The 27,605-nt window shown below is 37.1% G+C and overlaps 2 pseudogenes; both read right to left on the reverse strand.

Annotated features, from left to right (window-relative positions):
• Positions 1-3,979: 3,979 nt before the first annotated feature.
• Positions 3,980-17,799, reverse strand: LOC121042079 (epithelial cell adhesion molecule-like; annotated as a pseudogene).
• LOC121042160 (uncharacterized) lies at positions 8,465-8,626 on the reverse strand (annotated as a pseudogene).
• Positions 17,800-27,605: the final 9,806 nt, after the last annotated feature.

Consider the following 27,605-nt stretch of genomic DNA (forward strand, 5'->3'; position numbering starts at 1 on the left):
TGAGGACTTAGGAGGAGGAAGCAAATATGATATCATGACGTCTAACATAGTTTGAAGACAGAGGGTCAAATTTGTCTCTGAAGCTTTTGACAGTCAAGGAAGAGGGCAAAGGTGACATGTGTCCAGTTATCTCTTGCTGCATAACAAGCCACCTCACACCAGTGACTTATAACATCACCAATCATTTGTGATTGTCTCTCATGGATCTGTGAGGTGCTTGTAGTTCAGCAGGGATTTTCTGGCTCTTAGTCTCTCATGCGTTTGTAGTCAGTGGCTGAGGTTTGAATCATCTAAAGACTTGCTCATTCACACATCTGGTGCCTGGGATAGGAAGACTCAACAACTGGGCTGGAATAGCTAAAGCCCCCCAGGTGTCTCCATCTCTGTGTGATCTCTCTAGCATGGCAGCTTCAGGGTACTTGGCACATGGCACATGGTCCAAAATGAAGCCAGCAGAATCTCTCTTCCCTTTATGACCTGGCCTTGGAAGTCACTCGGCATCACTTCCTCTGAAGTTCTTTAGAAGCAAGTATCTAAGCTGATCTATGTTCAAGTAGAGGGGAATTATACTTACCTTTTTAAAGAGAGGAAATGCCAAATAATTTGCAGCACGTTTTAAAACAACCACATGATGCGGTAGATTCTCATTGTCAAAAAGGCAGCAGTGTGTCAGTTGTCCACGTTTACACCTGATGTTGTCTATCTTTTGTTTTAAACATAGTAAGGGGGAAGATCACCAATTGTAAGAGTAGAGATGAAAAGAGCGTGACATTAAAGAGGAAGGTGTGTGTTTGGAATTTATCCAGATAGGAGCATGTGACCCCAACACAGTAGAGCTTTGCTTCTCAAAGCATGGTCTAGGACCAGTGGCATCTGCACACTTAGAGCTTGTTAGAAATGCAGAATCTTGGCCCCTGCCTCAGACCTACTGAATCAGAATTGCATCTTAGCAAGTCCACAGGGGATTCCTATGCAGAATAAATTTTGAAAAGCACTGCTCAAGAGGTTAAATAGAGTTGTTGGGTCATGGGGGGAGGGACAGAATATTCCTGTGTATGCACTTAGAGTGGGCCATGCGTCTTCCTTCATGGGACGGTAACAGAATATGAGTGGGATAAAAAATTACTAAAGAGAAGTCATCTGAGTTTGAAAATTCCATGCATTCATTGACCTTTATAAATGGCATGGATGTGGGCGCCTGGGTGGCTCAGTTGGTTAAGCGGCTGACTTCAGCTCAGGTCATGATCTCACGGTTCGTGAGTTCGAGCCCCACATCGGGCTCTGTGCTAACTGCTTAGAGCCTGCAGCCTGCTTTGGATTCTGTGTCTCCCTCTCTCTCTGCCCCTCCCCTACTCATGCTCTGTCTCTCTTTCTCAAAATTGAATAAACATTACAATTGAATAAACATTAAAAAATTAAAAAATATATATATAAATGGTATGGATGTGGGTATTTAGGTGGAATTGAAATGGAAATAAGATCTAAATAGATTGGGGGAGGAAGGGTGCAGTTATGGGGGATGAAGGCTGAAATAAGCCTTGGGAGCTGATATTACAGAAATACAAACAATGGTATCCAAATAAGTGGCAGGCAGAAAGGGAAAATACCAAGTTAGTTTTCAGAGATAGATAAATATTATTTTGGTGCACGGGAATTGTGTTAGATGGAATATTACTTAAAGCAAGTAAATTATTGACTGAGTCATTAACTTTGTCTTATAGAAATATCTGCAGTAATGATATTTATTATCCTGATAAATATCCTGTGTATAGTTAAGGGCAGACAACCAGCAGAACAGTATGAAATATAGCAAATTTCAGTGCATCATCACTGATATTTCCAACTGTGGTTTGTATTAAGAGTGTAGAGCTTGGAGAGTGAGGAGATCTTTGGAGATATGGCTGATACCAATTCTAGGCCAGGAAATGCACTAAATGTGTCTAGAATATCTTGGCATATTGAAGGATAGGGGAGTTATTAGAGACAACTGGGTTCATGTCTAATGGACGCCAGAGGCAATTTGCAGGGGTTTGCACTTGCCAAAGATGGGATAATATTGGCAACAAAAAGAATAATAATGATAATGGATTGAGACACATAAAATATATTAAAATCCATTAGTTCTTAATGATACTTGCACACAAAAATTCTCATTAGTCACCTTTGAATATGCTATGGAACCAACACTTTATTCTGAAAACTGGTAAATGAAGTGAAACAATCAAGCATTTGTATCACATTTCTTGTATCAATAGTATTTAAGGGTGCCAAATAGTTAATTAGGGTAGACCTTCTAAAAGAATTCTAGTGAATAAATAGGGAAGCAATGGTAGAATTAGAATATCACCATCGAACTCCTAATGAAATAATGGATTTAGGCCATGATCATCAGTGGCTATTAAAACTATTAGGTGAATTTCTTATAGGGAGCTTTGTAATGGTAGAGCAGGCTGGTAACTGCAAATCCACTGCCCCTTCTTGATGTAACAAAAAGAGAAACAACTAGATATTATGTGCTTCCTAATGGAACTACCCAACACTCCTATAGAATAGTCATGCCATAAATCTGGGCTGAGTCTGATCAAGCCTTTAGCTTTCCAGAAAATATAAGAGCCAGGAGAATGTATGAAAAGTCCGCAGAGGGAAACAATCAGCAAAGTTTAAAAGGTGGAAATCTACAACAAATCTTCCACAAATAAAATTATGAGGGAAGAAAAACTGTGAGAGAAAATTTAAAGATTAAAAGATATGTAACAGACTTTGGGTTTCAGTTCTGACCAGGAAAGATCTAGGAAATCATCACTCTCATTCTTAAAATAAGAAAATAATGTTGAAAAAAGACCCATTAGAGAACTGAGGTTATGGGGCAACTGCCACCCCCAAATCTGGAGAGATAGGTGAATACAGAGAAGCTTAGCCAAGATCAGCTGACATGGAGCAGAAAGCACTAAAGCCATAAGAAGTTAAAAGCATTTAAATAAGTTTGATGAATTCCCGAAGGCTCCTGTGGACAAGGTCAAGAGTGAGAAAGTGCCATAGTCCCAGGCTTAGAGGGTCCCCATACTTTTAGAAGTTTTACTTCCAGAATTCTACCAGAGTTTCTAGGTATAGGTCTGTGGGGGGGGGGGGGACACAACCTTTTGGGTAGGATAAGGAAAAATTAATAATTTTGAATTATGCTCCTGGGAAAAGCAACCATTTGAAATACTCCCAGAGTAGACTTCATGACAAAGGGCTGTCCTCCTTAATTGAAACAAAATAAAATACTCGACCCACGGGCAAGGAAATAATAAGCCAACTTTAGCCCCTCTGGCTTTTCTGCCTCACCTAAAAGGAGAAAAAAAAGAAGCTAAGGAACATTTATGAAGGTCACAGCCCAGGGACATACACTGTTAAAAGACCCTTAAAGGAGTAAAAGCCTGACATATAAGATTATCGAACACTCCCCCTTCCCATACCTTATCATCACATCAACAGGATGTCAGTATAATAACAGTGGATTACAACTGAGAAAGCTGCAAGACACAGACTCGATTTAAGAAATGGTACTTAAAGAACCACCTCTCCCCCAAAAAAGAAGGGAACTTAGAAGACACGAGAAAAAATCAAAGCTTTGTCAGCTACAACTACAGCAAACCTTCAGCACAGTCCAACTTGCTAGATCAACGTAAAACCTCACACAACAGCCCTGTTTATTTCAATTCCCATTACTCAGTGTATCATGTCCTGCTTTCAACAAGAAATTGCAAGGCATTCTTTTTTTTTCAGCTTTAAAATGTTTTAATTTCACAATTAAAAAAAAGTTTATATGTATAAGACTCAAAGTAAATAGAAAGGCAGCTTTCAATCACAAACGGATGAGAGGAGTCATTCAAACTGGATTGTGGAAGCATATTTAAGGCAATTTAAGCAATTTAAGGCAATACACCTCAATGTTAGACATAAATAATTTTAACTCTGCTGTCCGTTCTGGGTTTTCTATCAGATCTGCATATATATGACACTTGTGGTCAACTTTTAAGATTGGTAACGTTGATTTGAAACTCCTTATATTTTGAGTACAGGTTTTACTGTTATAAATACCGTTACAAATAGAAGATGTCAACTAACAAAACAGTAGTCCTCAAAGATCTCTTTGTCCTGTGCTCTTACACGTGTAATCTGCTTGCTAATTTACCTTCTCGTAGTTACTCTTCAAATTATAGTCATTATGAATTGAGCTCCCTGTGCATCTCACCTGTCTCCTTTATCTCAGCCTTCTCATACTTTGCCATTCTGTTCTTTCTGAAAATAACCAGCACGAGTCCAGCAATAACTGCTAATATCACAATCACAGTGACAGCAATAATACCAGCTTGTAGTTCTTGCATTGAAAATTCAGGTGGTTTTTCATCCATATAGTAAATTTCAGTTTGACCAGGATCCAGATCCAATTGTTGTCCATTTACCCTCAGGCCCATTCTATTGGAATGGAACAAAGATTAATTTGTAACATTTTTTTTCAAAATAATAAGCCATGTCAGCTATGAGATGAGAATGAGAAAACTCATTCTGAGTTTTCTGAGATGAATTTTGCATCAGATCAATAGTGATAAGATCATTCTCACACAGAATATTTTTGATGTATTTTGGATCCAGTAGATAGTGAGTTGGGATTGCTTCCTTAAGCATACATAGTCTTCAAACTTTGAACATCTTGAGGTGTTTCTCTTGTTTGTATTTTAGTTCAGTGATGATCCAGTAGGTTCTCACTCATTCGGAGTAGAACTTCTCAGTTCTTCTGACCTCAACAGTGTTCACATTCCAGCACATGGTGGTGCCATTGTACTGCTTAGCTTTAAAGAGCTCCTTCTCATCACTGTCAGGATCATAGAGCCCATTGTTATTCTGGAAAGCCCTCTCAGGCCTTGCTCTTCTCCCAGACTTTGAGCCAGTCATTTCTGCCTTCATCACCAAACATTTCGTTGCCAGTTTTGAGCGAATAACGGAATTTTGTGTATCAGTTGAAGCACACTCACACTGACCATGTGTGTTCAAAGACCAGTCTGGGCAGTTTGTAGTTTTCACAGACACATTCTTTCTGAGCTGTGGCCACTGTCATGGTGGCCACTGTGAGTAGGAGTCCAAATGTGAGGACCTAGGGATGTGTGTGTGTGCAAGGCATTCTAAAAGGCAAGAAAAAGAACAGTCTAAAGAAACAAAGCAAGCATCAGAGCCAGGCTCCAATGTAGCACAAATTTTAGAAATATCAGATAGGGAATTTAAAACAACTATGATTCAGTGATTAATATGTGAAGTGGTCCAGTAGGAGAAGGACAGCATGAAAAAAAAAAAGAGTAATGTAAGTAAAGGGAAACTAAGTAAAAATCAAAAAGGAATATTAAAAACCAAAAACACTGTGACAGAAATGAAGAATACCCTTTATGGCTTCACCTGACTGGACATAGCCAAGGAAAGAATCAGTGAGCTTGAAGATAAATCAGTAAAATTTTCCAAACTGAAATGCAAAGAAAAAAGTAATAAAAGAACAAAATATTCAAGAGCTATGGGAAAATTATAAGTCATATAGCATATACATAATTGGAATACTAAAAGGAGAAGAGAGAAAAGAGCAGAAGAAATACTTGAAGGAATGGTTGAGGTTTTTGAAATTAATATCAAAAAACAACTACAGATCCAGGAAACTTAGAGAACACTAAGCAAGACACACACACACACACACGCACGCACACACACACACACACACGATAGATCATATTCACAAGGCCTAAAATCAAAGATGAGAAAATTTTGAAAGAAGTCAGAAGAAAGCAAATACCATTAAATAAACAGTAATAAAAATCACAGTGGCATGAGCCAGAATCCATACACGCAGAAAGAGATTAGAATAAAATATTTACCATGTTGAATGAATAAAAAACACCAACTTGAAATGCTGTGTTCAACAAATTTACCTTCAAAAGTGAAAGAGAAACAAGTACTTTCTCAGAAAACTAAAAGCTAAGGGAATTTGTCAATAGTATACCTGCCCTGTAAGAACTGTTAACGAAGTCCTTCAGAGGAAAAGAAAATGATACAGGTCAGAAACTCAGATCTACATGAAGAAACAGTGCATTGGAAATGAAAAAACAGTAATTGAAAAAAATGTCTTATTCTTAATTGTGTTAACAATTGTTCAAAATAATAATTGTAGCAACGTTAAATGATCATGGCATATGGGTAAGTAAAATGAATGACAGCAATGTTACAAGGGATGGAAGGGAGGACTTGGGAATACTTTTATATGGTACCTTCACAACCTGTGAAGTGGCATATTATTTGAAAAGTAAACTCAGATGAGCTGTAAGTATATGTATATTATACACTGTAGGGTAACCACTAAAAAAGGCGAAAAAAGAAGTGTAATTTATTTGCTAACAGAGGAGAGAAAATGGAATCATGTGAAATATTCAATTAAAAATAGAGAAATGAGAAAAAGAGATTTTAAAAAAGGAGCAAAGCACAATTGGGATGTATAGAAAACAGTTAAAAATATGGCATATATATTTTTTAATTTTTTGCATGTCTTTATTTTTGAGAGAAAGAAAGAGACAGAGTACTAGCAAGGGAGGGGCAGAGAGAGAGGGGGACACAGACTCTGAAGTGGACTCCAGGCTCTGAGCTGTCAGCACAGAGCCCGACGTGGGGCTTGAACTCATGAACTGTGAGATCATGACCTGAGCCGAAGTCAGAGGTTTAACCGACTGAGCCACCCAGGTGCCCCAAAACATAGCATATATTAATTCAATTGTATCAATAGTCATTTTAAATGTGAATGTTCTAAATACATCAATTAAATGACAGAGACTTTTGTGGTAGATAAAAACACAAGGCCCAACTATATGTTGTCTATAAGAAACTCACTTCAATGAGAGAGGTACAGATAGGTTAAAAATAAAGAATGTGAAAGGACCTATCATGACAACACTAATCAAAAGAAAGATGGAATCGTTAGGTTAATTTCAGACAATCCAGACTTAAGAACAAGGAAAATTACCAGGAATAAAGAGGGCATTACATAATGATAAATCATTCAATTTTTCTAAGATGACATAAAAATACTTAAAATGTTTGCTTCTTACAAAAGAGCATCAAAATACATAAGGCAAAATTGTTACGATTGCAAGCAAATATAGACATTCAAAATTCTATGAACAACTTCAACATCCTTTTTTCAGTAATTGATACATCCAACAGGCAGAAAATCAATAAGGGTAGGATTGAACTATACAACACCATCAATCAACTGCATCCAAATGATATTTATAGAGTATTTACTCTAATATCAGCATATACATATTCTCAAGCTCATGGAACATTCACCAAAATGGGTTATGTTCCAGACCATAATATACACTTTAAAATTTTAAATAATAGAAATTATCCAAAATGTGTTCTCAGACCAAATGGAATCAAACTGGAAATCAATTTAAAAAAATACAAATATAGGTTACACAATACATAAATAAATAACATATCAAAGAAATGTCTTAGAGATAGTAAAATATTTTGGACTAAATGAAAATAAAAATACAACTTATAAAAATTTGTGGGTTACAGGAAGAGCAATACTTAGAGGGAAATTATAGCACCAAATGCACATATATTAGAAAATAAGATATATCTAAAATCAATTTAAACTTCCACATTAAGAAAGTATAGAAAGAAGAATAATATAAGCCTAATCTAAGTAGAAGGCAAGAAATAAAAAAATTAAAGCATATATCAAATTGAAATTGAAAATGTTAATTTAATAAAAATTTTTAAATGAACTAAAAGCTGCTTCTTTGGAAAAATTTCTTTGGAAAATTTATAAACCTCTAGCCATCCAGAGTAAACAAGAAAAAAAAATGATACAAATTACTAATATCAGAATGAAAGAGGTGGTATCACTACTGATATCATGGACATTAAATGGATAATAAATATTGTGAACAACTCTATGCCTACAATTTTGAATACTTAGATGAAATGGATCGATTACTTGAAAAATACTATAGGAGAGGGAAAAACTACTTCTTCTACTCATTTGAGCTCAACTGAAGCTCTGTAACAAAACACAAGAGAAAATCAGTAAGTTTTTGAACCTCTATACCTCATATTTACAAGGAAGAAACTCAGAGATGAGTAATTTAAAGAAGTGGTTTAGAACTCCAACTTATATAGAATCTTATCCAAAAAACAATACAGTTTTTAGAAAAGTGACAAGACAAAGAAAAATAGTCTTATGCTTCCAGGGTGGCAAACCATAGGAAGGCAAATATATGAGGGGAAACTAATAGAGTAAGGTTTTTCTTCTGACTCCTTTGCTGCCATTCTGAGCTGATCAGAGTCTCTGTTCACCTTCAAAAAAAGAAAATATATATCCTACATTTAGGGAGAAAAAGAGAGCTTTTCCTGTTTACTGCTTAATTGCCTTTAGCTCAAAATAATTCTTATGCCAAAGAGATATGTTTTAGGGTGACATATTCTGATTTTCTTCAACACAAACTGCCAATATGCACACACCACAGAATAGGTAATCCATTAGCAATAATCGCGCCTCGGATAAACCTCATTGGCTACGATACTGCCACTGCGCAAAGCTCAGAATAGATCATCTAAATAGGCCTATGTTGAAGTAATTGTATCGAGAATTTATAACCTTCAAAAAGGAAGGCAACAGGCCCAACTGGTTTCACTGATGAATCATCCTACCAACTATTTAAGGAAGAAATGATACCAAGTCTCTACATTCTCTTTCAGAAATAAGCAGCAGAAGGAATAATTCTTAGTTCATTCTATAAGGCCAGCATTATCCTAATATCAAAACCACATAATGATATTACAAAAAGAAAATTGCAGACAAGTATTTCTCATAATCGTAGATGTAAAAATCCTCAACAAAATATTAGCAAATTCAGGGCACCTGGGTGGCTCAGTCAGTTAAGCGGCTGAGGTCATGATCTCACGGTTCACCAAGTTTGAGCCCCGCGATAGCTCTGTGCTGACAGCTCAGAGCCTGGGGCCTGCTTCGGAGTCTGTCTCCCTGTCTGTTCCCCTCCCCTGTTCTCTCTCTCTCTCTCTCTCCCTCTCTCTCTCTCTCTCTCTCTCTCTCTCTCTCAAAAATAAATAAATATTGAAAAAAATTTAATTAGCAAATTGGATCTAAAAATGTATAAGGATAATTGTACATCATAACTAAGCAGGATGTATTCCAATTATTCAAGGCTAGTTCAACGTTCAAATATCAACTAATGCAATCCATCCTATCAGCAGGCAAAAGAAGAAAAATGTTATTATCATATCGATGATCCAGAAGAAACATTTGACAAAATCTTATACCCATTCATGGTAAAACTTCTAAAACTAGCCTTGAGGGAGTTTTCTCAACTTGGTAAAGAATCTAAAAACCCTGCATTTAACATCACACTTATTGGTGATAATCTGGATGCTTTCCCCTAAAATTAGTAATAAGGCAAGCATGTCTCTTCTCACCACTCCTGTTCAACATTGTGCTGGAAGTCATAGCTAGTACGATAAGAAAAGGAAATAAGCACTATATAGAGTAGAAGGAATAAAACAGTTTTGGTTTGCAGATGATATAATTTTCTGCTTAAAAAGTCACAATGCATCAATGAAAAGATTAAAAAAATCCTAGAACTAAGTGATTACAGCAAGGTCATAGGACTCAAGACTAACAGATAAAAGTCAATTGCTTTCCCATATCTGAGCAACAAATAGGTAGGATTTGAAATAAAAAATACAATGCTGTTTCCATTAGCACCAAAATAAATGAATACAATTAAGTAACTGGCATACAAATAGCAAAATATGTATAAGATCTAAATGAAAAAAATCTACAGAACTTTTATGAAAGACATCAGAGATCTAAATAAATGGAGAGATGTTTCATGTTTATTAATAGGAAAACAATATTGTTAAGATGTCAGTTCTTCTCAACTTGATCTATAGATTCAATTTAATCCCAACTAAAATTTTAGCAAGTTATTTTTGTGGACATTGGCAAACTGATTCTAAAGTTTATATTGAGAGGGAAGACCCAGAATAGCCAGTGCAATACTAAAGAAGAACAAAATTGGAGAACTGACACTATCCACTTCAAGACTTATTATAAGCCTAGTAGTGTTAGTGAAAGCATAAATAAATAGATCGGTCGATGAGTATAGAGAGCCAAGAAATAGACCCACAAAATATTGTCAACTGATCTTTTACAAAGAGGCCAAGACAATTCAACGGGTAAAGGATAATCTTTTCAACAAATGGTACTGGGGCAAGTCGACACTCACATGCAAAATAAGCTAGACACAGACATTGCATGTTTCACAAAAAATTAACTCAAAATGGATCATAGACCTAAATGTAAAACATAAAGCTAGAAAATTTCTGGAAAACCTTTTTTTCCTCAAAACGTATAACCCTTGCCTAATCATGATCAAAACTTACATAATTTCTAATAAAGGAGCATCCCACAATGTACCTGACCAGTACTCCTCAAAACTGGCAAGTTTGTAAAAACAAGGAAAGTCTGAGAAACTGCTACAGCCAAGAGAGGCAATTTTTATTCAGAGTTTCCTTTTACTTATGAGTTACTTCAAGAAAAATAAAAACACTTCTCTGCTGATGGTACCGTTTGTGTCATCTCAAAGTGGACTTGACTTTTGTTCTTGAGTATAGGTCACATGTTTCTGTTTTTTTTTTTTTTTTTTTTTGCATGCCTACTGAGCTTTGACTGGATACTTTCTATAGTAGACACGTGGAAGAGTGACTTTTATTTTGGGCAGCACTTAACTTAGCTTCATGCTCAGACTCATACTCATACTCTGTCCCCTCTGCAGTCAGTAACTGACATTTCCCTCAGATCTGTGATTTTCAGACTCTGGGATTTTGTTTTGTCTGGGGAGAGTTGTTTGGGTTTTGTTTTGTTTTGTTTTGTTTTTACTAGTTCCTTCATGGCCTCCCCTGTGAATATTAGTTTAGTGGTCAGCCAACACTTCAGGTCAATATTGGTTGCTTATTTTGGGACTCATTCTCTATGTGATTCTTCCCTTCCAAGCTCTCTTCTGTAGCTTTCTGTTTGCCCTCCAAACCCTGAACTCTGGCCTCCTCTCCTTCAGATCAGTAAGGCTTTGGCATTTTGATGCCCCGAGCTGCTGTGCAGATTGGGAATTGTCCCCAGGCAAGAAGCTACAAATTCCCCAGTGTCACTAGGTACAATTCCTGTTTTGTCAGAGTAGATTTTCTTCCAGTTTCTATCTGCTTTTGATTGCTCTCCAGTGTCTCCAAATGGGCTTTCTACTTAAATAGTTTAGCTAAAATTTTAAACTTTAATCTGTGGACCTTTAATCTTTGGTCTATCCAAGCTCCTCTACCATTATCAGATAAAAGAATCAGTCAATGAAGTCTTTCGGAAGTTCAGCAAAGTTTAGCCTACTTAAAAAAATTTTTTTTTGCTTATTTATTTATTTTGAGACCGAAAGAGACAGCAAACAGAGGAAGAGCAGAGAGAGGGGGAGAAACAGAATTCCCAAGTAGGCTCTGCACTGTCAGCACAGAACCTGATGGGGGCTCAAACCGGCTAACCATGAGATCATGACCTGAGCCAAAACCAACAGTCAGTCACTTAACCGAGTGAGCCACCCAGGTGCCCCAAGTTTAGCCTACTTTAAAATGAGAACTCTGCCCTGTTTCTTACTCATTTTTTTATTCCATAAGCACTTATTTACTGTTTACTAAGTACCAGGAACTTTTCTAAGTTCTTTGCAAATACTAACTCATTCATTTCTTACAAACAGCCCCTATGGAAACTGCTATTATCGTTTCCATTTGTCAACAGAAAAACTGACGTAAAGAGAGGTTGTTACTTGCCCATGTTTGCACAGCCAACAGAGGGGCTGATTGCTGGACACAGCACACTGTTCAGCCAGAGCTAATTTTTCTTCTCTATTAAAAAACCAGAGGTTGATGCAGGGATTCTGAATGCCCCTCAAATCATGCCATCATGTTGCCCTTTATAATTTATGGGAGTGAATAAAATAGAAGTCTCTATCAAGATATCCTGATTGTAGGGCTGAGTCTCCCATTAATTTTACACATGACTTTGATATATCATGTCTCTTATCTCTCACCTCCAGTTTCCTTATCTATAAAGTGGAGTGGTAGTAAATTTAACTCTAGAACTCTGTTCTCCAAAAGATCAGAAGAAGTGTCATCCACCTGTGTATATTCTCTTTGTCTTCACTAGAGGGGAAAGTGATACCAGACAGTTGTGGTTAAGAGAATTGAAAACAACTCCAGTGAAAAAAGTTTACTTTTCATTTTTTTTTCCTGACTGTGTAACACTATTCATTTGAAAAAATGTAGGACAGGGGCGCCTGGCTGGCTCAGTTGGTTAAACATCGACTCTTCATTTCAGCTCAGGTCATGATCTCAAGGTTCGCGAGATGTAGACCCATGTGGGGCTCTGTGCTGACATTGCAGAGCCTGCTTGGGATTCTTTGTCTCCCTCTCTCTTCCCCTTCCCTACTATCTCTCTCTTTCTCTGTCTCTGTCAACATAAAAATAGAAGTAAACATTAAAAAAAAGTAGGACATATAGAAAAACATAAAGAAGAAAAAATCATATAAAGTACCCTTGTTTTGACCATTTTTTATTCCTGTTGGCTAACTTCTGGACCTCCTTCACTGTAGAGGTAGAAATGCTGGTTTCCCAATCTCCCCTTTCAGCTGGGGTGTGGACACAAGACTGAGGCTGTGCCCTAGATGGAGATCTGAAGACACACAAAAAAAGCAGAGATGGGAAAGAATCCACACTGGTAGGAGGTCCAGCCTCAGAGTTTCAGCTCCTTTTACTTCTGAGGCAAAAATGTCAGTGATACAGGGACACTGGTAAAGACAGCCCTCTGTCCACCATGAAGTTTAATGGGGGTACTGGGCTTTACTGAGTGTCTCAGGTCTATACACTGATATCTTTCATTACGTTGAGGGACTTTTCAGACAATGCCTGTGGTGTGGGGACTTCACCAAACTGGTTTCTGGGTGATTTTTAACACTGCTCCTGGCATCCTCAGTTTGCCTCGAGGGCCCTATATACTCCCCACCCTTAAGATTCTGTGAACTAAGATCTTTTAAAATCAGTGTCTTTTTTGTTTAAAACAACCAGAATTTTTTTTCTAGTGCTTGAAACTACAAATCTTACCTGAAGCACCCTCTCCCAGAGACAACCCCTGTTGCTATTTTGGTGAATGTTATGAGGGCTTTTTAAAGATTAAAAACCATTAATTAATTAATTAATTAATAACAATATATTGAAATTCAATTAACAAGGCGGTAGATATTTGCAAGTAAAGACCTCTCCTGTAAACCCCAAGTTACATTACCAAGTCAGCCAGCAGCTTTGCCAAAACAGAGTCAGCCTTCTAAGATATACAGTAAATGATTTTTCACTAAGGTCTCAGGACCTAGCCAATGTTTCCCTAGAGCTTTTCCAGACTTCTGAATCATCTGAGGGAATCTATTAAAAAAAGAACTATCTGGCCCCCAGTACATGTTCCCCTGATGTAGTTTTAAATGTTTCCCAATACATCCAATGTGGTTGGAGGACTTTTTATCCTTTAGATGCCTCTGCTTAAATGTTCTGCTCCATAAAACATGTCCCAAACTGAGTCTGTCCTTTTTACATAAATATCTGCTTCTCCTGGATCCCCTATTTTTGTGTGTGAATGAGAGCTTTTAGATCTCTAAGTCAGATACCTCATAGTCATCCTTGCCTATTGTCTTTCCCTCCCATTCTACATTTGCTTGGTTACTGTATTATCTGGAATACAACTGGAATTTCAGCTGGATTGGAACTGGATTCTAATGTGGCTGGTGCATAGAGCTACTTCTTCCCTTGTCTCCTCAACCTCTAATTGTTCTGATTGCCAGATTTTCATGAGTGCTGAGAACTCTCCCCGCGTTAGGAGTTTATATAGTGTTACCGGATGGACAGAGTGCAGGTAGAGAGTACCTACAGAAAGAATTTATTCTAAGCAGAGAAGGTATCTAGCATGAGCCTTTTGACTTAGCAACAGGGACTGAAGGTTGGAGTTGTGCAAGGCAGTGACTGCTTTGTGGAGTCATGCCAATCCAGCTATCTCAGTAGCAAGTACTTCCTGGGAAAAATGGATGGCATGTGTCCTGGGGACCTCTCTCACTACACCTATAGCACATCTTTGTTCAAAATACCCTGTTTTGGACACTCTGCAATTAAGTACAGCAAGAGTTGGAGGGATGTTCGTTGGACACCCCTTCTCATTTTGTAAGATATTGTGGGGCTTCTGCTGCACTTTAAGACTGAGAGCACTGGTGGTCGGGGAAAATGAGCAAGTTTCTGGATTTCAGAACAGAAGATGCTGGTGGCACATGGCCCCCTGAAATGTTTGTTGTTCTCAAACTTTCAGAAATACTTTGGGAATACGTACAAGAAAAAGTGGAAGTCTTTGAGCAGGTGAGGCTTGGCGCAAGATTAGAATATGAGTTGGTGTGGCTCAATCTTTCCTCCCAGGCTGGTGAGGTTTGGAGATATGCACCTTTTATAGATGTCTCTCAGATTTGTCTCCTTCTCTCTCCCCCTCATGCCACTGCCTACTTCTTTTCTCACCTGGACTACCTTGCCAACTTCTTAACCTGGATCCTGTGTTCTGTGCTGTCTTCTCTAAGTTCCAATCCACACATGTGCCAGATTGATTTTCTGTGGTAAAAATTTGATTATGTCCCTCTTCTGCTAAAAAAGCTCGTGGCTCCCCCCCCCCCTTTTTTTTTTTGAAAAGTATTCAATATCCTGTAGTGATTAGGAAGATTTTTTTTTCTGAATTGACATCAATCATCTTGCATAGACCTTTCATTCAGCCTTCCCATCTTGCACCTTGTGCTCTGGTCACATTTAACTGCTGGCAGTTTTATGAACTGGCCATGCATTTTATTTTTGTGCATTTCAATATCTTCCTTATCTTTAAATCTGCAGTGCTTAATGCACTGTCTGTGCATATGATAGTTGCTCAATTCACTGAAAAAATGAATGAATCAAACCTGTTCACATGAGATTGAATCAAGAGTGAAAAATTGCAAGACTCAATCATTTCCAAAAGGTGATGAATTTGAAGTTGTAATAATACTAGTAACAATAGAAATATTATTACTAGGGGCACCTGGGTGGCTTAGTCGGTTGAGCATCCGACTTCGGCTCAGATCATGATCTCACAGCTCATGAGTTCGAGCCCAGCATCGGGCTCTGTGCTGACAGCTTAGAGCCTGGAGCCTGCTTCAGAATCTGTGTCTCCCTCTCTCTCTGCCCCTAACCCACTCACATTCTGTCTCTGTCTCTCTCAAAAATAAATAAACATTTAAAAAAATGTTTAAAAAGAAATATTATTACTAAACACTCTTGGTAACAATAGTATTGAGCACCGACTATGTATCAGGTACTCTTGACATAAGACATATTGTAATAACTCTTTAATTCTCATCACAATCCTGTGAAGTAAATACTACTATATCCATTTCACAGAAAGGAAAGCTGAGGCACAGATTGAGCCAAAATTTGAGCACAATCAAAATGACAGCAGAACCTGCATTATACTCCCATGGCATGAAGGTGAAGGTCTTTGGTTTTGAAAAGTTTCAAGAATTGTAATATCAAGGTGTTACAAGAAATATTGACGTGAATTTTTTGTTGCCTGTTAATTGTCTACCTTCCCTCACTAGAAAGAAAACGCCATTGGATAAAAGAACCTGTCTCTCTTTCACATTTCATACCTAGTGCCTAGAAAGTGCGTAGAAAGCATATATCAACAGTAGGTGCTCCATAAATATTTGTGGAAAGAGGTGAGGAAGAAAGGAATCTACAGTCTATCTATCTGATAGATACAAAGGATCTATCAGAATTACAAAAGGTCTGCTTTAGGCATTACCCTGATTTTATCAAATGTATTTTATATTGCTTAAGTGCATATGACTTTCCTTTCTCCTCAGTTTTCTGGTGTTGTGCATAATTGGTGTTTAATAAGTAATTATTGATTGTTTGAAGAATGTCAGAAAAATTAATGAAAGAGTTCGAAATGGACACTCATTCCAGTTGTCTCTGCCTTTCAATATATTTGACTATTTTACAGCTCAATGGAGTTATATAAAATTAATAATAATACAGATGATATTGTCCACAGGAATGAAAATTAGTTGTATCTGGTGGAATGTAATTGTTGACCCATTTTATTTTGGCATTCCTTTTCTGACTATACACATGTATCCTTTGAATTCTTCTTTGAACAGTCCACAAGAATTTACTGGTTTTCTCATTAGTGAATGAGTTAGGTAAAATCTTTGACCCAGGATCATTCTGTATCTGCATGAGTCCCGATTATACCCTCTCTTAACAACTATCCTTTAACAGGACAAAACACATACAAAAGCAATTTTTTTTTTCCATTCACAGCCATATTTCTTCATAGAAATGAGCATTGATAGTATTTGTGAAATCTCTAGATCCAGCCATTCAATTATGAGGACCCATCTTGAATGGTTTGTATTGGGGGTTAAACCTTGTATTTCTGCCCAGGTAAGGCACAACTTCCTTTTAAAATATCAACTCTTGGGGCGCCTGGGTGGCGCAGTCGGTTAAGCGTCCGACTTCAGCCAGGTCACGATCTCGCAGTCCGTGAGTTCGAGCCCCCCGTCAGGCTCTAGGCTGATGGCTCAGAGCCTGGAGCCTGTTTCCGATTCTGTGTCTCCCTCTCTCTCTGCCTCTCGCCCGTTCATGCTCTGTCTCTCTCTGTCCCAAAAATAAATAAACGTTGAAAAAAAAATTTAAAATATCAACTCTTGGTTGATGGGGGGTGGGAGGGAGGGGAGGGTGGGTGATGGGTATTGACGAAGGCACATTTTGGGATGAGCACTGGGTGTTTTATGGAACCAGTTTGACAATAAATTTAATATATTGAAAAAAAATTAAAAAAATAAAATAAAATATCAACTCTTACACAACTTTGAGAAGCGGGGAGCCAGGTAGAAATTTACACTGCCTTCATAAACATGTTAGGACTCTGTCCACCAGATGTCACCCTGACATCTTAGGATCCATAGAAAACAAAATTAGCTTTCCTTTTATAAGTAGGTTATTTTGGGGGGCACCTGGGTGGCCGAGTCCGTTAAGCCTCTGACTTGGGCTCATGTCATGATCTCACGGTTCATGACCTCAAGCCCTGCATCGGGCTGTGTGCTGAGAGCTCAGAGCATGGATCCTGCTTTGGATTCTGTCTCCCTTTCTCTCTGTTCCTCCCCCACTTGCACTCTGTCTCAGTGTCTCTCTCTCAAAAATAAATAAAGATTAAAAAAAATTATAAGTAGGATAATTTTCTTTTTTTTTTAATTTTTTAACATTTATTTATTTTTGAGACAGAGAGAGATAGAGCATGGGTGGGGGAGGGGCAGAGAGAGAGGGAGACACAGAATCGGAAGCAGGCTCCAGGCTCTGAGCCATCAGGCCAGAGCCTGACGCGGGGCTCAAACTCACGGACCGCGAGATCGTGACCTGAGCTGAAGTCAGACGCTCAACCGACTGAGCCACCCAGGCACCCCGAGTAGGATAATTTTCAATAGTGCAATATAAACTGGTGGTATCTAATTTCTTAAAATAGGGGCTGAGGCAGGCAAGATTGGAGACAAAACTCAGGTCTTCATGTTTCTCCACATTCCTGCTTACCTGAGATGCTTTTCCATTTAACATTGCAAATTTTTCTCTCACTATTTAGTTATGAGGCACCTTTTCCTAAAAGTACTTTCTTAATTAAAATATGGTCATTCACAAATAAGTGTAAAATGCACGGTCATTTTCTGTATCACATAAGAGGCCCTTAAATCTAGAGTAGTATCCATTCAGACATCATCCATAGTGACAGTCTTTGAGGATTATGACAAAGACTCTCTTCTGGATCAAACTTCAGTCAGGCTCCTCTGAGCTATCTTTTCAAGTAGGCTTTATCCTTAGGTCTTGTCTTTGTCCTGTCTACTCCAGTTGTAGTAAGAATCCTGCAAACTTAGTTTAGCAAGAATACCCCACCCTTGATACCTTGGCTTGCCTTCAACAATAATCTTGTTAGTTGGTTTAGCAAAAATCTCCCTACCCTTGATGTCTCCTCTTTGTAGTTTTATCCACTGACACCTCACTCTGTTCCTTTGCTACAAATATCCAGTTTTCTTTGCTATATTTGTAGTTGAGCCCAATCTCTCTGCTGTTTTGTTATAGTCTTTGCACCTATTACGATAGTGCTGAATAAAGTCTTGTTAAATTATATATTTTAACAAGTGTGTGTGCTCTATAATGAGAAACTAAGATTGACCTTCCTCACCAAAAGTTTTCCATCATTTTCCAAAATTTGTACTTTGATATTTTAATTTTTTACATTACTTTTCTGGCTTTTCAAAGTACATGATACCAAAAATCAAGTAATCCACTTATTTATTACCATTCGTGTTTATGGACCTATACATATAGACAGAGAACCAAAGTTTCTGTAGCATATATTATATGTCAGGTTCTTCACATGTATAATTTATATGTTAGTTAAATTCTCTTGAGTTTTTTCAGGTTTACTTAAGATTATTAGAAAACTCCATGCCATGCATAGTAAAGAATGTCATCTGTCTGAGTCTTGATGGGGGAGAATCCTGGGTGTTTCACATTTCTTTTCATCACCTGTGGCTCCACTCTTCTGAATTTTTTTCTTAAGTTTTTATTTCACTCAAAGTTAGTTAACATACAGTATAATATTAGTTTCAGGTGTACAATTTAATGATTCAACACTTACATACAGCACCCAGTGCTCCTGAATTCTTTCAACGTTTATTTATTTTTGGGACAGAGAGAGACAGAGCATGAACGGGGGAGGGGCAGAGAGAGAGGGAGACACAGAATCGGAAACAGGCTCCAGGCTCTGAGCCATCAGCCCAGAGCCTGACGGGGGGCTCGAACTCACGGACCGTGAGATCGTGACCTGGCTGAAGTCGGACACTTAACCGACTGCGCCACCCAGGTGCCCCCTGAAATCTTGATCTCACTTGTATTTTTCTTTCTATGATTTTTTTTCTCTATACTCTCTAAAGACCCAGTATGTGATGCAAAACATTTTATTTTCTTCCAAATGCTGGTCATACAGAGATTCAGGAAGTTTAATAATTTGTTTAACACACAGTGATGGAGCAAAGACATAACTTTAAGTTTGCCTTCACACCCAGAACTATTTCTAGTCACTTTTCTTCCTGACATATTTGCTAACTACATATGGTGGGCAGGGAACTAATAATATAAAATGGATTTGGCGTATGAAATAGGAAACCATATGAAATAGTGAAAATTTGTAAATTTTTATTTCAAAGGGAAACTTCTATTGTTTAAAGCAGTGATTCTCATATATCCATTAATTTATGTGGCTATTCTTACCATAGGTTTTGTAATAGTTAATTATATGTAAAGTAATCTAAAATTCAAATGTGCAAAGTAACGTAGTTCTAATTCTGTTAACAAGAGATTACCTCTCTACCAACGCCAATACCAGAATGGGCCACTAGGTGTCATTCTGGCACAGAAATTATCAAAAAAGGCCCTCAGGAAACCAGTGAGCTCACTTTCAAGGTAGAAAGATACTGTTTTGCCCTTTCAAGTACAGTACATGAATTTTGTGTCCACTCAGCCCTCAATATCCATCTGCCCTAGGGAAAGATTAAAATTGTTTCATTGAGGTAAAAGTATTCTACTGCCAAGAGAAATGTAATAGATGGCTTTTGATATTCAAAGTAGGGTGATTCCTAACAGATTTAATAATAAAGATAAATCTCTTTTAGAATAGTAACAAAAAAGACAATATACTAGGGAATAAACCTAACAAGAATATGCAAAACCCGTATGAGGAAAACTTCACAGCAGTCTTGAAAGACACAACAGACTTGAGCAAATTAAAAGGCATCCCTTCTTTATGGATAGAATGTGTCAATGACATGTAGATGTCAGTTCTCCTTAAGTTAGCACTTTCATTTAGTGCTATCTCAATTGCAATACCACAAGTATTTCTGGAGCAAGAGAAATTGATTCTAAGGTTCATATAAGAAAATAAGCTTGGGGCACCTGGGTGGCTCAGTAGGTTGAGCGTCCGACTTCGGCTCAGATCAGGATCCCAGTTTGTGAGTTTGAGCCCCGCATAGGGCTCTGTGCTGACAGCTCAGAGCCTGGAGCCAGTTTCAGATTCTGTGTCTACCTCTCTCTGCCCCTTCCCTGCTCATGCTCTGTCTCTCTCTGTCTCTCAAAAATGAATAAACATTAAAAAAATTAAAAAACGAAAAGAAAAGAAGCTTGTAAGAATAGCTGTGAAAGTCCTGTTTAAAGAAGAACAATGAGGGTCCCTAGCCCTACCAGATATTAAAACATACTATACTGCCTCTGTAATTAAAACACCATGGTATTGCTGGATAATAGATTAGTGAAGAGATTCAAATCCAGAAATATACCGAAGTATATATAGAAATGTATTATATTTTACATGTGGCTACTCAAATCCCTGGGGGGAAAGGTGGGCTTTTAAATAAATGATAGGGTGGCAACTTGATGGTCATTGAATCACCCTATATCATACAAAGAATGAACTCCAAATAGATCAAAGATGTCAATGTAAAAATATCACATAACTTAAAAGAAAAAGGATAAGTTCAAATAAATATAAGAAGAAAAGTACCCTGCCAATTTTACACTGAAGCGCTCATCTATTAATATGAAACAAAACATAGACATGGTTATTCGTTCCAGCATTACTTCTAAGCACAAAAGATTAGAAATAACCTTAATGCCCATCCATAGGAGGATGACTAAATAAACTGTGGCACATCCATACAATGGAGTTATTTGTGGCCAAAAATAGAACATGGTATTTAGAAATTGAAGATCTCTGATATGGAGTGTTTCCAGACATATTGTTAAGTTGGAAAAAGAAGTATAAAAGAATATAGCACACTAACTTTTGCATAAGAAAGAAGGGAGATAAATGCACCTATTTTTGTAAATGAATAAGAAGGAGAAGAACAAAAAGAAGACAACAAAATAGAGTATTTATAAACTAGAAATTATTTTTTTAATTAAAAAAAAATTTTTCTTAATGTTTTATTTATTTTTGAGACAGAGAGAGACAGAGCATGAGCAGGGGAGGGACAGAAAGAGAGGGAGACACAGAATCTGAATCAGGCTCCAGGCTCTGAGCTGTCAGCCCGGAGCCCGACGCAGGGCTCGAACTCAGGAACCGCGAGATCATGACCTCAGCCGAAGTTGGACGCTCAACCGACTGAGCCATCCAGGCGCCCCTTTTAATTTTTATTTATTTATTTATTTATTTATTTATTTATTTATTTATTTATAATTTTTTATTTATTTTTAATATATGAAATTTATTGTCAAATTGGTTTCCTTACAACACCCAGTGCTCTTCCCAAAAGATGCCCTCTTCAATACCCATCACCCACCCTCTCCTGCCTCCCACCCCCATCAACCCTCAGTTTGTTCTCAGTTTTTAAGAGTCTCTTATGCTTTGGCTCTCTCCCACTCTAACCTCTTTTTTTTTTCCTTCCCCTCCCCCATGGGTTTCTGTTAAGTTTCTCAGGATCCACATAAGAGTGAAAACATATGGTATCTGTCTTTCTCTGTATGGCTTCCTTTTAATTTTGTTTAATGTTTATTTATTTTTGAGAGAGAGAGACAGGCAGAGCATGAGAGAGGAAGAATAGAACTTGAAGCAGGCTCCAGGCTCCGAGCTGTTAGCACAGAGCCCGAGGTGGGGCTCGAACTCATGAACCGTGAGATCATGACCTGAGCCGAAGTCAGATGCTTAACCAACTAAGCCACCCAGGTGCCCCATATAAACTAGAAATTCTTAAAAAATGGTCACCTAAATGGGAAGAGTGGTAACAGGATGAAGATGAAACTTCTGTTTATATCATTTAAAAAAAAATAGTTTTGGCCTTTTTACCACATTTTGGCAAAACAATTGATCTGGACTCTAAAAATATTAATGGCATAAAAGACAAAACAGAGAAATATCCTAGCTTAAAGGAAACTAAAGAACTTTTTTTTAAGTGCACAAGTTGCAAAGACACTTTCCTTGTGAAACTTCAATGAGATTTTAAAAGTTATAAAAAACATATGTCTTTTATGATGCCCTCAGAGAGCACAGTTAAAGAGCACCAGTAACCTTTCTCTGTCCCACCTCATTTTGCTCATACTTTTGAGTAGTTACAGTTCTGTATTAACATTAGGAGACATGGAGAATAATCATCCAATATGAAAAGTAAGGGGGAGAAAAGCCTGCTATTTAGGCTATGAGATGAGGGGTGTCCTCTTTTCAAATTTGTTCTTTTTTTTTTTTTTTTTTTTTTTTAATTTACATCCAAGTTAGTTAGCATATAGTGCAACAATGATTTCAGGGGTAGATTCCTTAATGTCCCTTACCCATTTAGCTCATTTCCCCCCCCACACACACACCCCTCCAGAAACCCTGTTCTCCATATTTAAGAGTCTCTTATGTTTTGTCCCCCTCCCTGTTCTTATATTATTTTTACTTCCCTTCCCTTGTGTTCATCTGTTCTGTGTCTTAAAGCCCTCATATGAGTGAAGTCACATGATATTTGTCTTTCTCTGACTGACTAATTTTGCTTAGCATAATACCCTCTAGTTCCATTCACATATTTGCAAATGGCAAGACTTCATTCTTTTTTGATTGCCGAGTAATACTCCATTGTATATATATACCACATTTTCTTTATTCATTTGTCTATCAATGGACATTTGGGGTCTTTCCATCTTTGGCTATTGTTGATATTGCTGCTATAAACATGGGGGTGCATGTGTCCCTTCGAAACAGCACACCTGTATCCCTTGGATAAATACCTAGTGCAATTGCTGGATCATAGGGTAGTTCTATTTTTAATTTTTTGAGGAACCTCCATATTGTTTTCCAGAGTGGCTGCACCAGTTTGCATTCCCACCAAGAGTGCAAAAGAGATCCTCTTTCTCCACATCCTCGCCAACATCTGCTCTTGCCTGAGTTGTTAATGTTAGCCATTCTGACCGGTGTGAGGTGGTACCTCATTGTGATTTTGATTTGTATTTCCCTGATGATGAGTGATGTGGAGCATTTTTCATGTGGCAGATGGCCATCTGAATGTCCAACTTCTTTGGAGAAGTGTCTATTCATGTCTTTTGCCCATTTCTTCACTGGATTATTTGTTTTTTTGGGTGTTGAGTTTGATAAGTTCTTTATAGATTTTGGATACTAACCCTTTATTTGATATGTGGTTTACAAATATCTTCTCCCATTTCATCGGTTGTCTTTTAGTTTTGCTGATTATTTCCTTTGCTGTGCAAAAGCTTTTTATTTTGATGAGGTCCCAATAGTTCATTTTTGCTTTTGTTTCCCTTGCCTCCAGAGATGTGTTGAGTAAGAAGTTGCTGCAGCCAAGATCAAAGAGGTTTTGCCTGCTTTCTCCTCAAGGATTTTGATGGCTTCCTGTCTTACTTTGAGGTCTTTCATCCATTTTGAGTTTATTTTTGTGCATGGTGTAAGAAAGTGGTCCAGGTTCATTTTTCTGCATGTCGCTGTCCAGTTTTCCCAGCACCACTTGCTGAAGAGACTGTCTTTATTCCATTGGGTATTTTTTCCTGCTTTGTCAAAGATTAGTTGGGCATATGTTTTTGGGTCCACTTCTGGGTTCTCTATTCTGTTCCACTGAGCTGAGTGTCTGTTCTTGTGCCAGTACCATACTGTCTTGATGATTACAGCTTTGTAGTATAGCTTGAAGTCCGGGATTGTGATGCCTCCTGCTTTGGTTTTCTTTTTCAAGATTGCTTTGACTATTTGGGGTCTTTTCTGGTTCCATACAAATTTTAGGATTGTTTGTTCTAGCTCTGTGAAGAATGCTGGTGTTATTTTGATAGGGATTGCATTGAATATGTAGATTGCTTTGCGTAGTATTGACATTTTAACAGTATTTGTTCTTATTCAGGAGCATGGAATTTTTTTCCATTTTTTTTGTCTCTTCTTCAATTTGCTTCATAAGCTTTCTATAGTTTTCAGTGTATAGATTCTTTACCTCTTTGGTTATATTTGTTCCTAGGTATTTTATGGTTTTTGGTGCAATTGTAAATGATATAGTTTCCTTGATTTCCCTTTCTGTTGCTTCATTTTGGTGTTTAGAAATGCAACCAATTTCTGTGCATTGATTTTATATCCTGCCACTTTTCTGAATTCATGGATCAGTTCTAGCAGTCTTTTGGTGGAATCTTTTGGGTTTTCCATATGAAGTATCATGTCATCTGCGAAGAATGAAAGTTTGACCTCCCCTTGGCTGCTTTGGATGCCTTTTATTTCTTTGTGTTGTCTGATTGCTCAGGCTAAGACTTCCAGTACTATGTTGAATAACAGTGTTGACTGTGGACATCCCTGTCTTGTTCCTGACCTTAGGAGGAAAGCTTTCAGTTTTTCCCCATTGAGGATGATATTAACATTGGGTCTTTCGTAACGTTGGGCTTTTATGATCTCGAGGTATGATTCTTCTGTCCCTACTTTCTTGAGGGTTTTTATCAAGAAAGGATGTTGTATTTTGTCAAATGCTTTCTCTGCATCTATTGAGAGGATCATGTGGTTCTTGTCCTTTCTTTTATTGATGTGATGAATCACATTGATTGTTTTGCAGATATTGAGCCAGCCCTGCATCCCAGGTATAAATCCCACTTGGTCGTGGTGAATAATTTTTTTAATGTATTGTTGGATCCTGTTGGCTAATATCTTGTTGAGGATTTTTGCATCCATGTTCATCAGGGAAATTGGTCTATAGTTCTTCTTTTTAGTGGGGTCTTTGTCTGGTTTTGGAATCAAGGTAATGCTGGCTTCATAGAAAGAGTTGGGAAGTCTTCCTTCCATTTCTTTTTTTTTTTTTTTTTTTTGGAACAACTTCAAGAGAATAGGTGTTAACTCTTCCTTAAATGTTTGGTAGAATTCCCCCTGGAAATCCATCTGGCCCTGGACTCTTGTTTTTTGGGAGATTTTTGATTACTAATTCAATCTCTTCAGATATGGTCTTAAATCTTTGAAATTCAATAGGTAAATTAACCTAATTTTTAAATGAAAAGTTCCTTTCATTTAGACATGAAAATCACTTTGGAATTATTGCTTAAATTGAGAAAAAAAAAGAGAAGTCTGGGTTATAGGAAACAATACATTAATTAGTTTAACAAGAGTACCTGCAAAAATATTTTATTTTCCTCAAGTGAAAAAAATATATTCCTATGTAAATTTGTAAGTTAAAATCCAATACTGGAAAATAATTTGAACATTTATTAGGATACTTTGTTTGGTAAACTATAGGTAGAATTACCTGATATTTTTTGCCTGTGACCTGAGGTAAGGACTAAGCTTGTTAGATGATATTTGTGAAAGAAAATTGTTATTTTAGAAGAGTATGAGAAATCAATGTTAAGTACTCCTGTATAGTGCCAAATCATCGTAAGGTAGATCTTTTGTTAGTTGTGTAACCCATCAAATTGAATTTAAAAAGTTTGGATCTTAATTAGTCATGTTATGATCCAAAAAAGAAAAGTAACTCCATTGAAGAGTTCAAGTTATATATTAATATTTATTTTGGCAAATTTCAAACATGAACTCAAGTAAAGGGAATAATATAATTAATAATAACTTTTCACCCATGTCTAATCTTGTTTTATCTATAATGACCTCCATGTCCCTTCCTTTTAATTATTTTGAAGCAAATCACAGACATCAGATCATTTTAAGATTATATTATTATGTATTATTAGGATCTTTATAGTCATTCCTATTATTATGAAGTGGGTACATCTAAGATACTAGCATTAGCAGACCTCAGCACATAAAATAATACATTGTGTTTTTATAGTTCTTTAGTTGATCAAACTGTACTAGTACCTTGTGGCGTATGTCACATGAACTTGACAGCTCCCCAAACCTCTTTTTTTATGATATCTTTTGCTATAACAGCAAATGTGATGTGTTTTATTATACAATAAAATGTCAGTTTGGGGACATCTGCAATAGTCTCATGAACAAATATTTTACAAATGATTAATGTGTGATATTACAAAGTTGCACATCAGTAAAGGATCTGTTCAAAGTATAAAATAGATGAATGGGTTTTAACACAATAGAGTATGAAAAATTCAGTGATATGGCTTTATATTCCATAGAGCAACTCACCTAAAAAGCTACACCTATTGAGTTTTGATATAGTGTCAAAGAAGAATATTCATAATTATCTGAAAGGCTATTAAAATACTACTTCTTTGTCCAACTACATGTCTGTGTGAGACCATATTTTCTTTATTATACTTCAACCAAAACAGCATATTAAAACAGATAAAGGCAGGGGTGCCTGGGTGGCTCAGTCGGTTGAGCATCTGACTTTGGCTCAGGTCATGATCTCACGGTCAGTGAGTTTGAGCTCCATGTCAGGCTCTGTGCTGACAGCTGAGAACCTGGAGCCTGCTTTGGATTCTGTGTCTCCCTCTCTCTCTGCCCTTCCCCTTCTTGTGTCTTTCTCTCTCTCTCAAAAATAAATAAACACTAAAAAATTTTGAAAAAAACCCAGATAAATGCAGGAGCATATATGATAATTTAATTGTCTTCTAAGAAGCCTGATATTAAAGGGTTTTCAAAATTGTAGGACAAAGTCACAATTCTTGTTACTATTTTTTGAAAATATAGACGATTTTTAAAGACTTTTTAATGTTAAAACATGTTTATTATTGTTATTTTAAAGTAAATAACATTTTTTAAAATTCTTAGTTTATTTCCTTAACAAGGTAAATATTAAGGAAATATAAAATAACCCATATCAACAAAAGTTCTTTCTGGTCCTCAATTATTTTTAGGTGGAGAGAATTCTTGAGCCCAAAAAGATTCAGAATCACTTATTTAACTTCTTTCCTATTCAAGGAGATGGAAGGAAATATATAGAAACATACCTTGTTTTATTTTGCTTTGCTTTATTGTACTTTGCAGATACTGCATATTTTACAAACTGAAGGTTTGTGAGTATTTTTCATTGAGCAAGTCTGTCAGTGCAATTTTTCCAAAGCATTTGCTCATGTCGTGTCTCTGTGTCACATTTTGGTGAGTCCCCTAATATTTCAAACTTTTCCATTATTATTGTATTTATTATGGTGATCTGTGATCAGAAATGTATTGTAATTGATTTGGAGTGCAATGAACTATGACCATATAAGATGGCACACTTGGTCGGTAAATGTTGTTTGTGTTCTGATGGCTCTACCAATTGGCTGTTCCCCAGTGACTCTCCCTCTCCTTGGGTCTCTCTCTTGCCTGAGACACAACAGTATTGAAACCAGGCCAACTGATAACCCTACAATGGGCCCCTAAGTGTTTAAGTGAAAGAAGAGTTGCATGTCTCTCACTTTAAATTGAAAGCTAGAAATTATTAAGCTTAATGAGGAAGGAATGTTGAAAG

This window comes from Herpailurus yagouaroundi, unplaced genomic scaffold (genome assembly GCF_014898765.1).
Source record: "Herpailurus yagouaroundi ecotype Mexico unplaced genomic scaffold, PumYag 184, whole genome shotgun sequence".
Classification (NCBI taxonomy): Eukaryota; Metazoa; Chordata; class Mammalia; order Carnivora; family Felidae; genus Herpailurus; species Herpailurus yagouaroundi.